This window comes from Bos grunniens, chromosome 9 (genome assembly GCF_055505025.1).
Source record: "Bos grunniens cultivar Pamir isolate PY7600 chromosome 9, Bosgru_T2T1.0, whole genome shotgun sequence".
NCBI classification, from domain to species: Eukaryota; Metazoa; Chordata; class Mammalia; order Artiodactyla; family Bovidae; genus Bos; species Bos grunniens.
The window spans coordinates 51,506,609-51,525,464 of NC_141173.1; the positions used below are offsets into that span (position 1 = coordinate 51,506,609).

Genomic DNA, 18,856 nt, shown 5'->3' on the forward strand with positions numbered 1-18,856 from the left:
GCTTAAATGAAAATATACCAGTGTACTACTGAGAGCAAACCAGTCCTGGCTGAAGAGTGCTTAGGACAGCTCTGATTCTGAGAGTCAATTAGGGAGAGGAAAAGATCAGGGATTGCAGAGCAGGGCATCATATTGATCCCAGTCTCACTATGCTGCAGACACCACAGAATTGCTCTAGAAAGGAATCTCCCTTAAAAAGCAGCCATTAGCTTGATAGGGATTGCGTTGAATCTATAAATTGCTTTGGGTAGTATACTCATTTTCACTATATTGATTCTTCCAATCCATGAACATGGTATATTTCTCCATCTATTAGTGTCCTCTTTGATTTCTTTCACCAGTGTTTTATAGTTTTCTATATATAGGTCTTTAGTTTCTTTAGGTAGATATATTCCTAAGTATTTTATTCTTTCCGTTGCAATGGTGAATGGAATTGTTTCCTTAATTTCTCTTTCTGTTTTCTCATTATTAGTGTATAGGAATGCAAGGGATTTCTGTGTGTTGATTTTATATCCTGCAACTTTACTGTAGTCATTGATTATTTCTAGTAATTTTCTGGTGGACTCTTTAGGGTTTTCTATGTAGAGGATCATGTCATCTGCAAATAGTGAGAGTTTTACTTCTTCTTTTCCAATTTGGATTCCTTTTATTTCTTTTTCTGCTCTGATTGCTGTGGCCAAAACTTCCAAAACTATGTTGAATAGTAATGGTGAAAGTGGGCACCCTTGTCTTGTTCCTGACTTTAGAGGAAATGCTTTCAATTTTTCACCATTGAGGATAATGTTTGCAGTGGGTTTGTCATATATAGCTTTTATTATGTTGAGGTATGTTCCTTCTATTCCTGCTTTCTGGAGAGTTTTTATCATAAATGGATGTTGAATTTTGTCAAAGGCTTTCTCTGCATCTATTGAGATAATCATATGGTTTTTATTTTTCAATTTGTTAATGTGGTGTATTACATTGATTGATTTGCGGATATTGAAGAATCCTTGCAACAGTATTCTTCACAGAGCTAGAACAAATAATTTCACAATTTGTATGGAAATACAAAAAACCTCGAATAGCCAAAGCGATCTTGAGAAAGAAGAATGGAACTGGAGGAATCAACCTACCTGACTTCAGGCTCTACTACAAAGCCACAGTTATCAAGACAGTATGGTACTGGCACAAAGACAGAAATATTGATCAATGGAATAAAATAGAAAGCCCAGAGATAAATCCACGCACATATAGACACCTTATCTTCGACAAAGGAGGCAAGAATATACAATGGATTAAAGACAATCTCTTTAACAAGTGGTGCTGGGAAATCTGGTCAACCACTTGTAAAAGAATGAAACTGGACCACTTTCTAACACCATACACAAAAATAAACTCAAAATGGATTAAAGATCTAAACGTAAGACCAGAAACTATAAAACTCCTAGAGGAGAACATAGGCAAAACACTCTCCGACATACATCACAGCAGGATCCTCTATGACCCACCTCCCAGAATATTGGAAATAAAAGCAAAAATAAACAAATGGGACCTAATTAACCTTAAAAGCTTCTGCACATCAAAGGAAACTATTAGCAAGGTGAAAAGACAGCCTTCAGAATGGGAGAAAATAATAGCAAATGAAGCAACTGACAAACAACTAATCTCAAAAATATACAAGCAACTCCTACAGCTCAACTCCAGAAAAATAAACGACCCAATCAAAAAATGGGCCAAAGAACTAAATAGACATTTCTCCAAAAAAGACATACAGATGGCTAACAAACACATGAAAAGATGCTCAACATCACTCATTATCAGAGAAATGCAAATCAAAACCACTATGAGGTACCATTTCACACCAGTCAGAATGGCTGCGATCCAAAAGTCTACAAATAATAAATGCTGGAGAGGGTGTGGAGAAAAGGGAACCCTCCTACACTGTTGGTGGGAATGCAAACTAGTACAGCCACTATGGAGAACAGTGTGGAGATTCCTTAAAAAACTGGAAATAGAACTGCCTTATGATCCAGCAACCCCACTGCTGGGCATACACACTGAGGAAACCAGAAGGGAAAGAGACACGTGTACCCCAATGTTCATCGCAGCACTGTTTATAATAGCCAAGACATGGAAGCAACCTAGATGTCCATCAGCAGATGAATGGATAAGAAAGCGGTGGTACATATACACAATGGAGTATTACTCAGCCATTAAAAAGAATACATTTGAATCAGTTCTAATGAGGTGGATGAAACTGGAGCCTATTATACAGAGTGAAGTAAGCCAGAAGGAAAAACATAAATACAGTATACTAACGCATATATATGGAATTTAGAAAGATGGTAACAATAACCCGGTGTACGAGACAGCAAAAGAGACACTGATGTATAGAACAGTCTTATGGACTCTGTGGGAGAGGGAGAGGGTGGGAAGATTTGGGAGAATGGCAATGAAACATGTAAAATATCATGTAGGAAACGAGTTGCCAGTCCAGGTTCGATGCATGATGCTGGATGCTTGGGGCTGGTGCACTGGGACGGCCCAGAGGGATGGTATGGGGAGGGAGGAGGGTTCGGGATGGGGAACACATGTATACCTGTGGCGGATTCATTTTGATATTTGGCAAAACTAATACAATTATGTAAAGTTTAAAAATAAAATAAAATTGGAAGAATAAAAAAAAAAAAAAAAGCAGCCATTAGGCAAAACATCCTAAAATATTTTTTAATTGAAGTGTGGCTGATTTACAATGATGTATTAGTTTCAGATGTATGGCAAAGTGATTCAGAAATATATATATATATATATGTATGTATATGCTGTGCTTAGTTGCCCAGTTGTGTCCGACTCTTTGTGACCCCATGGACTATAGCCCACCAGGCTCCTCTCTCCATGGAATTTAGCAGGCAAGAATACTGGAGTGAGTTGCTGTACCCTCCTCCAGGGGATCTTCCCAACCCAGGGATCGAACCCAGGTCTTCTGCATTACAGGCAGATTCTTTACCATCTGAGCAACTATGGAAGTCCAAGAATACTGGAGTGGGTAGCCTATCCTTTCTCCAGGGGATCTTCCCAGCCCAGGGATTGAACCAGGGTCTCCTGCATTGCAGGTGGATTCTTTACCAACTGAGCTACCAGTGAAGTCTATTTGCCTATATACAGGCATATGCCTGCCTATATTACTTTACCAACAAAGGTCCGTCTAGTCAAGGGTATGGTTTTTCCTGTGGTCATGTATGGATGTGAGAGTTGGACTGTGAAGAAGGCTGAGTGCTGAAGAATTGATGCTTTTGAACTGTGGTGTTGGAGAAGACTCTTGAGAGTCCCTTGGACTGCAAGGAGATCCAACCAGTCCATTGTAAAGGAGATCAGCCCTGGGATTTCTTTGGAAGGAATGATGCTAAAGCTGAAACTCCAGTACTTTGGCCACCTCATGCGAAGAGTTGACTCATTGGAAAAGACTCTGATGCTGGGAGGGATTGGGGGCAGGAGGAGAAGGGGACGACAGAGGATGAGATGGCTGGATGGCATCACTGACTCGATGGACGTGAGTCTGGGTGAACTCTGGGAGTTGGTGATGGACAGAGAGGCCTGGCATGCTGTGATTCATGGGGTTGCAAAGAGTCAGACATGACTGAGTGGCTGAACTGAACTGAACTGATATATATGTATATATATTCTTTTCTATTGTAGGTAATTATAAGATATTGACTATAGTTTCCTGTGCTATACATAGATTCTTGTTGTTTATAAAATTATTGGTTTTCAGGATTAAAATGAACATTTACAGTCAAAAGACTAAAAGATTTTGAAAAGGTAATGGATCTATCTTCTTCCTTCCCAGAGTGTTCTTTCTGCCCTATCTTGTAGCTCAGAAAGGAAGAGAAGGTGCAGAGATGCAGAAGCATCTACTTTCCAAAGAGAAAAACAAATTAAATTCCTACTTTTCAACAGTAAGAGAGTCACAGTCACTGAATCACAATTTTTTTTCAAATCACGGTTCCCCAGACCTCTTTTTACCACAAAACCTTCTGAAAGCTCTAGACCAGAAGATATATCAAAGGCATACCGTTCCACTGATTTATTCCATTTCACTGAATTAAATTCATGTTTATTGAGCACCAATTATCAGTCAGGTGTTGTATTAAAAGTTGAGAAAACAAATCAATAAAATACAATGTTTATCCTCAAAGGACTCACTGTTAAGTAGGAAAACAGCAGAAAAATGTTCAGTTGAGAGGTTAGTGTTTTAACTATTGTTGTTTAGTTTCTCAGTCATGTCTGACTCTTTGCAATCCCATGGACTATAGCCCACCAGGCTCCTCTGTCCATGGGATTCCCCAGGCAAAAATACCGGCTGCTGCTGCTGCTAAGTCGCTTCAGTCGTGTCCAACTCTGTGCGACCCCATAGACGGCAGCCTACCAAGCTCCCCCGTTCCTGGGATCTTCTCCAGGAGATCTTCCTGATCCAGGGATGGAACTCTTGTCTCTGGCATTGACAGGTGGATTCTTTACCTCTGAGTCACCATGGAAGCCCAGTGTTACAGCAGGAGTAAATATAAAGGGTAGAGGAAGCAGAGAAGGTGCCAAGCTGAGATGGCTTCATGAATGTGGGACCTGTGTAGCCTCATAGGGGCCCATACTTGGTTTCTGCTGTCCAGTCTTGAAATTCTTAACAATTTTTTAATAGAGGAAACTGCATTTTTCATTTTGCTTTAGATGCTGCAAATCATGTAGCTGGTCTTCCTGACAGGGTTGTCTCAAGGGCAGCCTGTTCCTTCTGTGCTATACTCCCCTCTTGCTCAAGGACTGGGGGATCACACACCTTCTGGAGATCCTTGCTGGGGGAGGGACTGAGGCAGCTCTTCCTATGGGTCCCGGACATTCCTGGTACAGTGCCAGGCAAAACCCGCTCATCCACCAGCTTGTTTGGCCTTGTTCTGGGGTATTCACAAAGGTGAATTTGGCATTGCCTCTCTGCAGGGGAGGGCTTCCCTGGTGGCTCAGTGGTGAAGAACACACTCGCCAATGCAGGAGACATGGGTTTGATCCCTGAGTTGGGAAGATCTCCTGGAGAAGGAAATGGCAGCCCACTCCAGTATTCTTGCCTGGGAAATCCATGGACAGAAGGAGCCTGGTGGGCTACAGTCCAAGAGGTTGCCAAGAGTTAGACATGACTTAGGAAACAACAACAACTCTTCAGGGGAAGCTCACATTTTAAAGGGTGAAGACTGTATATATTCACAAGCGACTGATGTGGCCAGTACTAGAAGCAGGGCAGTAGTTGCTCTGGGAGGCCAGAGAAGGATGTGCAGGGATCGTGGTGTGCATGGAACATTTATGACCTTTGTGTATGGTTTCCTTCTCCTGGTTCTCTTGGCAGAGTCCTTTTCTTTTTCATGATTTTATTTTCATGAATGAGGGTCCAGAGAAAGGAAGATTTGGTAGTGCAGTTCTGAAGACTCAGAAAGGCACAAAACTTGAACTTATTTGAGCAGAGGCCATCTACCCCTGAGACTTCACAGCAGGTTCTAGAAGCTGCCCCCCCACCCCACCCCCAGACTGTGTACCTGCAGCCAGACAAAGCCATCAACAGCCAACATATGGTCCTTCAACTTATTTTCTAATAACTTTTCCCTGGGTAATCTTATCTTATCCATATCTTTTACCTCCTCACTTTATTAGAGGTAGAAGGATTTTTAAAAAGGAGTCTTCATCTGATGCTCTCAATTACAAAATATTTTCATTGATCATCCAAAGAAAGGATCTAGGGGAGATTGAGGGTTTTTTCCTTCCTCTCTGATAGAAGAATGATTAATAAATGTCTAGACTGAAAGGTAGCCCCCAATAGAAAAACTGATCTCTCTTGGTACCGTGCTCTGTAGAGGCAGGGCTCCTGCCCCATCACTGTCTCCAGTGTACCCAGAACAATGCCGGACACCTGGTCAGGGCTCAATCAAGAGCTGGTGTAAAAATGGAGCCAGAGGGAATGCTCTCTGGAACGCGAGTTTCCAAAAGCAATTTTGAAAAGTATATCGGAGGTTTCACAGCTTAGGCTGCTGAAAGTGAGCCAACTGTGGCAAGGTCTTGGTCCACTCAGGATTCTGGACTGTATCTGCTTTTGAACACCATAGTTATGCCTCCTTGATGCCGAGCGATTGGATCAATTAATTTGGGCTTTCCCTGAATTGGTGGGTTGCGTGTTGTTCACTTGGAGAGAGTCACAGAAACCTGAAACTGAGCAGGACCCTGTGGTAGGGGTCCCTAACCCCAAGGTTCTAGGCTGGTACTAGTCTGGGGTCTGTTAGGAACAGGGCTGCACAGCAGGAGATTAGTGGCAGGCGAGTAAGTCTATGGAAAAATTGTCTTCCAAGATACCAGTCCCTGGTGCCAAAATAATTGGGGGCCACTGCCCTTTAGGGCGGTCCAAGGGCAGACCCCACCCCGATATCCTCTGCCTTAGCTCCTCTCTGAAGTAACTAGATGATAGTATCTTATGTATATTTCCGGAGTTTTTTTCAGATGCTAACAGCCACCACCAAATGGAAGAAATTAACTACTTGATGATCAGGAGCATTTAGCCCCCAGGCCTTCTGAAGCCTAAGGATTGCTCACGTTACTTCAGCCAATCAGAGAACTGTGCATGAGTGGATTGCTTATCATGTAGCCCCCCTCCCTCACCAGGCCTTTCAAAATACTTTGCTGAAAACTTCTGGGGAGTTGGGGGTTTGGGGGGCAAGAAAGAAAGTGAAGTCGCTCAGTGGTGTCCGACTCTTTGAGACCCCGTGGACTGTAGCCTACCAGGCTTCTCCATCCATGGGATTCTCCAGGCAAGAATACTGGAGTGGGTTACTGTTTCCTTCTCCAGAGGATCTTCCTGACCCAAGGATTGAACCCAGGTCTCCTGCATTGGAGGCAGACACTTTAACCACTGAGCCACCAGGGAGTGACCCATTTTCCTTGCATGGCCTGCAGTAAGCCTTTCTCTGTTCCAAACACCAACATTTCAGTACTGTTTGGCCTCACTGTGCCATCAGGCACAAGGACTTGGCCTTTGGGAACAAGAGAAACAGAGGCCTGAGCCCCTTTCCAGAAGATTTCCCAGCTGAGCTGATTGGCTGTGGCATTAGTCCATGTAACCAAGTACCCTTTCCACGCAGAAGCAGCAGACCGAGTCATAGCCAAGCACAAGCACATACGTCTTTCACAGAGCACTGCGCTCTCTCAGGGCCGAGTCTCACCTTGGAGGTTGATGATGCTCCGAAGTCACGGGGAGCTGGAGCCCATCTCCACCGACAGCCGTCTGGCTTTTGGATTCCAGTCACATTCTTCACCAGCCGAAGGGAGTGCTCAAGGTGAGGAGGAGCTCCGAGGAGCTGAACTTCTGCCCCTTATTTCCTTATGAGAGGACCTAGGGCTTCTGATAAAATAACACCTAGCATTTTTTTTTTTACTTGATGAGGAGAGACAGAGAAAGCAAAACCAGGTAAAACAGAATATATTTAAAATAGAATAGCTCCGTAGTTGAAAACCTGAGATCAGAATCCTGCCCTGGATGTCTTTCTCCTCCTTTGTGTGAGGAATAGCAACTCACTGTTGACCAGATGACCACCATCATCATCATTATTATTATTATTATGCATCAGATTCGTGCAAAGGGGCTTACTCTAATGTTTATGATTTATTAAAGGGGAGATAATTCTTTGAAGTGAATTGACTTTTCATCTGGGAAGTGCCTACTGAGCTCTGGTTCACTTAACTCAAGCAGCCAAAGCACATGGCTCATTTTCACTCCTGAACTTGAGCACTTTTGTACACAACCTCTGTGTTTTAGAATTTAATACTTTGGTGAAAAGTAAAAGCCATATACAGTTTTTGTGAAAACTTTTTAGCCTTTTTTTTTTTTAATCCCTTTGGGAGGACTTTTGTAGTATTGGTAGTCAAGTTAAATTAGAAAAAAGAGAAAATAGCTTACCTGAAGGAAAGAATGACTTGAGCTGGAAGCAAATGTTATCACCTGCACTGCATGATCCTAATGCTGGCACTTGGATTAGCTTATGCTGTCTCCCTATCCCCAGCGCATCCTCCACAGTGATGGGCATGTAGAGGTGAGCATGTCCTCTCTTGCTTGAACTGGTTGATGGTTTTGAATTGCTTGCTACCCAGTGTCTGACACACAATAGATAGAAAGAAAACATAAGTTGAATTTGCTTGTTGAGATTCCCATTTATGATACTGTTAGGCCTTAGGGAAGGAGGAGAGAAAGAGATTTTTGACTGATTACTATTAAAGTTGGGATGCTTTCCCTATGTTTGTTGAACTTCTCTGTGTGTAAATTTTCTGTATCCCTCATCTACTTTTCTGATATGGTGGGTATGCTTTTCTTTTTTGGTTTCAACACATAATTGTTTAATGTTTCTGGTAAAATGTGATGGGCCAGTTCTTTGCTTTCTTGTAAAATGTGATGGGCCAGTTCTTTGCTTTCTTGACTGTGAATATGCATGTGTACACACACACACACACACACACACACACACCACTCTTCTGTGACCTCTGCTGTGGGCCATCATTTGGTAAATTGTGCTTAAGCTGCTTCACCAAAGAAGTCCTAAATTCATATTCTTTTCTTTAGAACCTTGCTTTTCTCCCCATCCCAGACCTGAAATGCGCATAGGTGGTACTAACATTGTCTAGGTATTTAAGTCTCACCAATGAAGTCTTTTCATTTTTTATTTTATTTTTAAAATTTATTTTATTGAAATATAGTTGATTTACATGTGTTAATTTCTGCTGTACCGCAGAGTGATTCAGTTATGCACGCACACACACACACATATATATACACACACACACGTATATACACACATGTGCTTTCATATTCTTTTCCATTATGGCTTATCACAGGATATTGAATATAGATTTCCTATGCTATACAGTAGGACCTTGTTGTTTATCCATCCTATATACAATAGTTTGCATCTGCTAATCCCAAACTCCCCATCCAACCATTCCCCATCCCTCTCTGTCAACCACAAGTCTATTTTCTATTGCCAATGTAGTCTTAAGGGCAGTGTTTAAGTAAATTTCTTCGTGGGGGAGGCCTAAGGTGTGTTCTGAAATAAGCACTCTTCCATATGTTGGGAATCCTTTCCAGGATCCTTGTACTGCCCATTGCCCCCTTCTGCAGCCTGCTCCATTTCTCTTTAGCTCTGCCTACAGCTGGGAATGAAGGAGTAGGAAAGGAACGGATGTGCAGTGAATGCATTAAGGAGCACTTCCTGTGCTCTTGTCATTGGGCAATTTGTGTGAAAGACATATCCCTTCTCATACCCCTTCCTCCACTGCTGAACTTGGCCGACTTGGGTGGTTGAGCCATAGAGACAACATAGGCTTCAGTTATGACAAAAAATATGAGTCCATAAGTGGTTAAGAATTTGAGGGAATGCTTTAGGTAATAAGTGCCATAGAAATCAAAGAAAGGTGAGATCCTTGGGAACTAAAAGGATAGGGAAATATTGCTAGGGAAAATGGGACTTGACTTGGAATTTGAAGAGTGGCTAGTTTGAATTGCAGAGATCCTCCAGGTGAGGAGAGACAGTCTGAAATGGGGTTTCTGTCGCAGAGATAGGGAAGTGGATGGATTCATTGGGCAGGTCTGGTTATCATGTGGTCTGGGAACCAGGTAAAGTCTGGGCTCTGGGCTGAAGACCTGCTGGGGACTTCTGAGCTGGTAGGAGGATAACTGCGGGCAACAGGGTGTTAATGAGAGAGGAGGAAAGAAGCTGGACAGTGGGAAAACCTTCTCCTGTCCCAGTAGTCTGCCTGGAGGAGGGCTTCATCCGAGGAGAGTTAGAGCAGACAGTCTTGGCAAGATATGGGATCTGAGAGGTGACTGTGCATCAGTTAGAAGTTTAAGACTTGACTCTTTTGCAGGATCCCTGACAGTGGTGTGTAGGGTGGGAGGGAACTCTGGGTCTAGTCTTTGGTGAAAGAACCAAAGGGCTGGTTCAGTTGTAATGCTTGAAGGATGTGCTCTGGTTCTCTGAACGTGGGTGCCTCTGTCTCTCAGCCACTCTCCTGCTGTCATGGTCACCCGGCTTCGTATGGCTCTTGGTGCTGCCCTGGGCGGTAGGAGACTTCACGAGGCCATCAGAGGGCCTGTGACTTGCCTGCCACTCCTGACGCTGATTCGTCCCGCTGCTTCCATGCTTTCCTGGGAACTGGGGTGTGTGTGATAAAGTACTCAGCCTAGACGTGGTGTGTGGCTCTTTCCTCTGTGGGTGCAGGGAACTCTCCCGCACTCGGCTGCACTCTCACTCTGCTGTTTCTGGAGCTCTGTTCAGGAAGGACCCAGGTTCCCTTTGCTCTCCACTTTTCCCTGCCTGTCATCATACTTCATGCTCTCCCATAACACACACACACACACACACACACACACACCATATGAATACAGTAGGACCTCTTTACTTCTCTGCATCTCCTTCAGCTCTTCCTTCATCTGGGGAAGAGGTTCTTTATATCTAACCCTGGGGTAGGATAGTGCTTCCCCAGTGGCTCAGTGGTAAAGAATCCACCTGCCAATGCAGGTGATGCGAGTTCGATCCCTAGGTCCAGAAGATCCCCTGGAAGAGGGCATGGCAACCCACTCCAGTATTGTTGCCTGGGAAGTCTCATGGACAGAGGGGCCTGGCAGGCTACAGTCCATAGGATCACAAAGAGTCAGACACAGCTGAAGCGACAGAGCACAGGGTGGGGTAAGTGTGGGGCTTGGCGCTTCTTCACGTCACCTCTTTCCAATTGTTTCGCCTAAGATAGGGCAGAGGCATTTGAATCAAGACCTGACTCCTGTGTTTTCCACTTTTTGCTACCTCATCTCTTCCCTGAGGTAATTAATACCACAAGAAGAAGAGTAGGAATAATAAGAAATATTAGGAAAAAGCCTGACTAGTAATTCAGTATATGAAGCAAATTTGGTGATGGGAGCAATCCTGCTATTTTACTTAAAATTATGTTTTTGTCATTTTCCTGTCTCATTAAATATTTTTCTAAAACATGATTTTTTAATGGCTGCTTTATTTATTTAACTACCTTTCCATTGTTAGGATTCATTGTGTTGTAGTCTGTTAAGGCTCCTTTAACAAAATACCATAGAAAGGTGCCCTATAAATAGCAGAAGTGTATTGCTCACAGTTCTGGAGGCTGGAAGTCTGAAGTAAGGGTGCCAGTATGGTTGGGGAAGAACCTTCTTCTGGGTTTCAAACTTCACTTTGTATCCTGACCTGATGGAAGGAGGCTAGGGATCTATCTGAACCCTCTTGTATAAGAGCACTAATCTTATTCATGAGGGTTCCACCTTTATGACCTATTCACTTCCCAAAGGCCCACCTACTAATATTATAGGGTTAGGATTTCAGCTTATGAAATTTAGGGAGAAACAACATTCAGATGATAGTACTTTTTTTCCAATTTTTTTTTTTCAATTTCAAGTAACTTAGTGATGGGAAACATTGCATGTAAGACTTTGGCTACGTTTCTCTTTATTTCCTTAACATGGATTCCTAAAGAGGAATTACAGAGTCAAAGCACATAAACATTTGAAGGACTCTTGATGACTGTGTCCAAATTGCCCTCCAGTTACATGGCTTCAAACCCTCCAAACCACAGCACCTATTCATTCACACTGTCAGCAGCCTTATTATATTGAGTGTTATCAGTTCTTAGAATCATCTCCATTTGGAGATTTGGTCTTTCTGTGTAGTTTTAAGTGGAATGTCTTTATCTGCAGTGAGGTTGATATTCAAAAAGTATTGGGAAGCTCTCTGGAGAGGTGTGGGTTTGGGTTTGTAAGAGAAGAGGGGAAGCACTTGATAGACTTGGAAAGGGATTTCCATGGGTGCCCAGGAAATCAGGTGAGAATGTGGGGTGAGAAACAGGGAGGAGGGGGTGGAGTCAGGACATCCAGGTGCCACCTGGACCTTCAATTACCTGTGAATGTCAGTGTGGTCACACTCACTTTTATTTTGCAGCCACAATATGAAAACAAAAAACAAAAAAACCTCTTTCTTTTTTTTCCTAAGTAAATGAGAAGACAAGAAAACTCTGAGGCTGACATACAGCACATTCCAAGTGGGACCCATTTGCTGGCTAAGCAGTAGATCAGCACAAATTATGAACATTTAGACACGTGTTAACCCACTAATTGAGGGTAGAGGGACGCTAGAGGGTGCGTTCTCCCTAAATGCCCTTGATCTTTTCCCTCCTGACCCCTGAAACACCAATTAACACTCTCAGTCAATACTAGAAAACATATGGTGAAGATAAACACCGCCCATAAAGAATCTCACCCCTGCTTGTCACAGGACATTAACCAACCCAAACTGGCACCCCTAGGCGGAGGCAACAGCAAACTGTGATGGAAGAGTTACTATCTTCCTATTTAACTTTGTATTTGAGTCTAAAAGCACATAAGAAAGGTGTGTGTGTGTGTGTGTGTGTGTGTTGGGTCTTTGTATTATTGATTTGGTATAAGGGCTGCCTAACAGCATGGCAGGAGAAGGCAATGGCACCCACTCCAGTACTCTTGCCTGGAAAATCCCATGGAGGGAGGAGGCTGGTAGGCTCCTCCAAAGAGGAGGACACGACTGAATGACTTCACTTTCACTAACAGCAAAGGTGGAGAGAGGAGTGAGTACATGGTGTATTTTGAGAGTCATCCAAATAATTTCCTAAGTGAAGTCTGCATCATCTCCCTGGGTCAAGTGGTGCCCCTTCCCCCAGGAGTACCTGTGTCATGGGAAGACTTGAGGAGTCCATTGGTGAGGATACATTCACCCTTCTCACTCTTCCCTCAAAGGAGAAGCTGCCTTAGAGGGAGGGTGCTCTCGTGACCTCCCTGGGATGGATGGCAGCACTGGCCCTTTGGTTGAGGGCTCTCTGTAGACAGTATTCTCTAGTGTGGGCCTTCCATTTTCCATCCCAAACCACTGGTTCCCAAGAATTGGGAACTTTGCTCCCCTGTTCTGCCTGCCTGTGGTGGACAGAATGATGGCTATAAAGCTGTCCATGTCCCGAGCCCTAGGTTACATGGCAAAGAGAATTAAGGTTGCAGGTGGAATTAAGTTTGCTAATTAGCCGACCTTGAGTTGGGAAGAGTACACTGAATGAGCTAGACTCAATATAATCAGAAGAGCTCTCACTAGTGGAAGAGGAAGACAGAAGAGAGAGGACCAGGGCGAAGGAAGAGTGAGAGGGCTAGACCAATGTTGTTGGCTTTGAAGATGCAGAGGTAGGACCATGAGCCAAGGATGCAGGTGGCTTCTGGGAGCTGGGAAAAGCAAAAAAATGGATTATCCCTCAGATTCTCAATAAAGAATGTACCCCCAATGATACCTTGGTGTTAGCCTTGTTAGACCCATTTTAAACCTCTGAGATCCAGAACCTTAAGATAATAAATTTGTGGTAATTGTTACAGGAGCAACAGGAAATGAATACAGTGTCCAAGATGTCCATTCATAGCCTGGGACCCTAGTAGGGATATTGACTGAGTCCCCAATGCCATAGCCCTTCTAAGGTTGTCCTGAATCTCTTGGCTGGTACATGTTGATTGTTTGGTAGAAGCTTATAATGTCAAAGAATGGGATACCTGGGAAGATACTGCAGAGTATTTCTAAACTGTGCAAACTGGGTTAGTGAGGAGACGGGAAAGATACAAGGTGATGCTTTGAGACCTGAAGCATTTTTCAACTCGTCAGTAGTACTTCTGCGGTTCCTGTTTTAAGTTATTTGAATCTACTGTACACTTGAAATCCTCCTTGTGTTCCCTTCAGCGTAGGCAGTTACTCCAGAAGGTCCATGCTATTCAGAACACGAAGAATCACGAAAAGAAGGTTTTTGTCCTCAAAGCAGTGGGCTGACTAGAAACATGTATTCATTATTCAATGTACATTAACTTAAAGATTTTGGTATAGAAGCTGGCATGAGGATACATATCTCCTGCTCAGGAAAGGAAAATGTGTGGGAATGTCCACCTCAAGGACATGGGATCTACCCTTGATATACTTATCCCCTAGTCAAGGAACTGAGACAGATTGAAAAAAAAGAACACACACCTTGACTCCCAATATATAGGAGATTGTGACGACTCCCCAAGAAAGGTATCAGCAAGGGGCGATATATGTTCAGATGGTCAAAGACAAAATAGGTATGTGGGGACACTGGAACCAGTCTTTAAAGTGGGACAGATCATTTATTGCAAAGGTTCATCTGACTCTGAAAGGAATTTAGTATTCAAGGCCAGTTCTGTTTGAAAGACAAAAGTCTCAGTGTAGCCACAGGAGCAAACCAGCATTTATCCTGAGCGCCAGAAGAGTTAAACGCATTTTTAAAATGGGTTTACTTTTTTTCAGGTTTCACGATAATGATGCGTGTGTATTATAGCAGGGTACTGTTCTTGAACAAAAGATCAGGACTTTAAATCTAGACGGTCAGAGTGTAACAGTGTCCTAAGGATGCAGACCATAGGAGGGCAACTCCAGAGCGCTCACAATTGAGTTGCTTTGTTGTCTAAGCTCGAGTAATGAGCCAAGCAAGTATCTGTGAGTCATCCTACTTCTGTTTCCAAAACAGACTCACTGACCTGATTTAAGAGGCATTAAAAGGGACAAAGTTGACATTTGCAAATATATTTAACTTATTTGTCTTGCAGGCAGAGAACATGTTGGGACAACTTTCAACTGCATTATGTGTGGTCCAGGAGCTTTGATCTCTTTATGCTTGCTTTATGTTGCAAAAAAGCTTTGAAGTATTCTGCAGTAATGAATATAGTAGACGCTTGTTGTAATGGGTTGCTATGAAATTGATTTGACTCTACCAAGGGTCAACTCCTGTCTCCGGATGAATCCCTCACATGCCGTAAAAGCCTTTTGCCTCCCAGTAACCTAAGAGAAGAGTGTTAGTCATACTTCCTCTTTTCAGCTCATGGTGTGGGGGAAGTTTCTCCTTCAGGTCTTTGATTACATAGGGTATCTGTGCCAGAATGGCTGTCACATTGGCCATCACAAGCGGAGGTGATGTGATTCCCATGCATCCACCTCTAGGTGATTATTTTTTCAGTTGTAAATGAGATTTTTGAGCAAAGCTGGTGATTTTGACATGAAGCTTTTGCTTATGACCATTCCATTGATCAGGGAAACTAAAGCAAAACCTAAAAATAACAGTCTCTTGGATTTGTATTATCCATGGATCATAGATGGGTTTAGTTTGATTTTACTTGCCCCTTCAGAGCACATAAAAAATAAACCTTGTGTTTGATCACCTGAGCAACCCTTTCTGAGCTCTTTGCCCTGGCTTTCCAAATTGGATCAAAGAATTGGGAGCTCTGAGGTCCCACCTTTGCTGGGCCCTGGGACTCGGAACCAAGAGTTCCTGAAGGGGGTGGCATGCACTTGTGCTCGTTGCTGTGACTCCCCTGCCATTCTTCAGGAGATGGGAAAGTCTGGAGAGTGTGTTCTTGTGTGCTTCTGCTAAGCAGCAAGAATTTTCCTTTTCTTCCTTCTTTCCTGCCTCCTACTGCATCCTGGTCCCTTCATGTCCTCAAGCTTCTGGCTCAGTGGCATTGCCTGCTCAGACGTAGAGAGGGGTATCTGGGAACTGAGCCCTCGTGGCTCAGGTTCCTGTCCCCATCTGCACCGAGATGGCCTGGTGTGGCATATAGCATTCTGCATTGGTTTTGCCAAACCCTTGTGAGACCTCTTGAGAAACGCTTATCCAATGGGATGGGTCATATGCGCCTACTGGATTTTACATCTTCTGAGTGAGGCTAATTCTCTACAGATGGTGCTACGTTGAGAGGAGGGTAGGGGGCCAAGTGATGGGCCTTGGTAACAAGTGTCTCCCCTGTGGTGGGGGGCGGGATGTGTTTTTATGATTTAGGGAGTGTGCTTATAGACGTGAATGGTGAAGACTAGAATTCCAACAATGAGACACTGGTCTCCAAGAAACTCCAGACCATCTCCTCTCACTGGATTGACTTTCAATTCAGGAAGATCAGTTTGTGGCCTGAAATCCATTCACAGTGCTCATTTAATGAGAAAAATAGTGACCTGGGATGGGGAGGCCTGTTTCAAGCACAAATAGCTATTATTACAATTTCAGATAACCCAGTCTAACAGAAGGCCATGTGATTGAAAGGACAGATGATAAAATCTAAATGTGAGCAGAGCCTGAGAATGCCCTCTTTCTTCTAGTGCTGACTGTCTAGTTGTGTTTGTTATCTAACCCTGTAATTAGGATGGCATTCAGAAAATAGGAGGAAAGTTGGTATTCTTTTCATAACCCCCAAATCTTTGCATTGCTGCATGAAACTTTTGGCTTCAGCTTTTCCCTGTTCATTAACCATGCCAAAATTTTTAATCTAACACCACTGTTAAAGAGTGGCAGGCTTCCAGGGAAATATATCAGCCAGGCTTATTAATTTCATGCCAAGTGCTGGAGGCGTGAATGTAGAGAACGCTGTTTGACTTTGGATAATAGGAATCAGGCAGCTTAAAGGCAGGGGATAAAGATCAGGAGCCCTGTGTCTCAGGAGGAGGAGCAGGTGCAGGCTTCAAGCAAGGCCTTCAGGCCCAAAGGGGCAGCCCATGCTTAAAACAATCTGCAGTGCATTTTTTTTTTTTTAATTTGGCGTGTGCCTCTCACAGCTTAACAGACCGCTGCTCCACAAAGAGGGGTAAACAGAGAAAGGGAAATTAAAAAGGGAAGTCCCAAGGTAGACAAAAACAAATTAGGGCAAACAAATTACACAGAGTCAACAAATAAACAAGGGAACATCTGTGAATATATTTCTTGGATTTTCTGATTCTGAATGCAACCTGAGAAATGGTAGCAGTTTAATCTAGGAGGTGAGGAGTTTAATCTAGAGCAAAGTCCTTTTTGGAGGGAATGAGTGAGCTGGTCACAAAAAGAGGAAGAGGTAACTGGGAGTCTGATTCCTGACAGGACAGTGGGTTGGAGACTCTTGGAGAGAGGGGGAACAAGCAGGCTAAAGTAGTAACCCTGGGGTGAGCTGGTGTTCTACCTCCCTGCTGACTCTCTGTCTTCCTTGGAGGGTGGTTGATAGCTGTAGTTTCTGCCGAACTTCACATAGGAAAGGGTTGTAGGAACAAGGAGGTTGAAGTCCACTCACATCAGCAAGACAATATAAAGCAAGCCCTATAGCAGATGTGTTCCCCTAATCCATTTTCCACATCTATTCCCAGTGGGCACACTTACCTTTGTGTGTGTGTGCATGCTCATTCACTCAGTTGTCTCTGACTCTTTGTGACCCTATGGACTGTAGCTAGCCAGGCTCTTCTGTCCATGGGATTCTTCAGGCAAGAATACTGGAGTGAGTTGCCATGCCGTCCTCCAGGGGATCTTCCTAACCCAGGGGTCGAACCAGAGTCTCCCACATCTCCTGCATTGATAGGTAGATTCTTTACTACTGAGCCACACTTACCTTTACCAACCTTTAGACATTTGCTAGGTGTTGGCTGGATATTGGGATGTATTTGAGCTGCTCCTTCTGGCAGTTTCAATCACTTCAGTTCGGTTGCTCAGTCATGTCCAACTCTTTGCGACCCCATGGACTGCAGCATTTCAGGCCTCCATGTCCATCACCAACTCCCGGAGTTCACTCAAACTCATGTCCATTGAGTTGGTGATGCCATCCAGCCATCTCATCCTCTGCCGTCCCCTTCTCCTCCCTCCCTCAATCTTTCCCAGCATCAGGGTCTTTTCCAATTAGTCAGTTCTTCACATCAGGTGGCCAAAATATTGGGAGTTTCAGCTTCAGCATCAGTCCTTCCAATGAATATTCAGGACTGATTTCCTTTAGGATGGACTGGTTGGATCTTCTTGCAGTCCAAGGGACTCTCAAGAGTCTTCTCTAACACCACAGTTCAAAAGCATCAATTCTTCGGGGCTCAGCTTTCTTTATAGTCCAACTCTCATATCCATACATGACCACTGGAAAAACCATATCTTTGACTAGATGGACCTTTGTTGGCAAAGTAATGTCTCTGCCTTTTAATGTGCTGTCTAGGTTGGTCATAGCTTATTCTTCCAAGGAGTAAGAGTCTTTTAATTTCATGGCTGCAGTCACCATCTGCAGTGATTTTGGATCCCAGAAAAATAAAGTCTGACACTGTTTCCACTGTTTCCCCATCTATTTGCCATGAAGTGATGGGACTAGATGCCATGATCTTAGTTTTCTGAATGTTGAGTTTTAAGCCAACTTTTTGACTCTCCTCTTTCACTTTCATCAAGAGGCTCTTTAGTTCTTCACTTTCTGCCATAAGGGTGGTGTCATCTGCATATCTGAGGTTATTGATATTTCTTCCAGCAATCTTGACTCCAGCTTGTGCTTATTCCAGCCCAGTGTTTCTCATGATGTACTCTGCATATAAGTCAAATAAGCAGGGTGACAATATACAGTCTTGATGTACTCCTTTCCCAATTGGGAATCAGTCTGTTGTTCCATGTTCAGTTCTAACTGTTGCTTCCTGACCTGCATACAGATTTCTCAAGAGGCAGTTTGATGCATCCCAACACAATTTTCCTTTTATCCCAAGACTGGTGAGATGGGTTCAAGGTTATAATGGAAGTTCAGCATATTGCATGCTGTTAACCAGTGGAAACAGCATTACTGAATTTATAGACTTATATGTCTTTATCTAAAAAGTAGCAGTTGGTTTACACCATAAACCATGGATTTTCTCATTGTGAATAACAGTTATAATACAGGAGTCAAGAAGTGATAAATATTTGATTTATTCATTGCATAAACTCCAATGATACTGATATAGTTTCTAAAACTTCTCCATTTAGATTTTTTAAG

General features: G+C 43.4%; 1 long non-coding RNA gene across 3 annotated transcripts in view; it reads left to right on the forward strand.

The window, feature by feature from the left end:
* Nucleotides 1-6,987: 6,987 nt before the first annotated feature.
* LOC147365951 (uncharacterized) overlaps nucleotides 6,988-18,856 on the forward strand; it is a 41,377-nt gene continuing 29,508 nt past the window's right edge. For all 3 annotated transcript variants that reach the window (XR_015133082.1, XR_015133081.1, XR_015133083.1), the window contains exon 1: nucleotides 6,988-7,337. This is a non-coding gene — a long non-coding RNA (uncharacterized LOC147365951). The remainder of the gene's footprint in view (nucleotides 7,338-18,856) is intronic.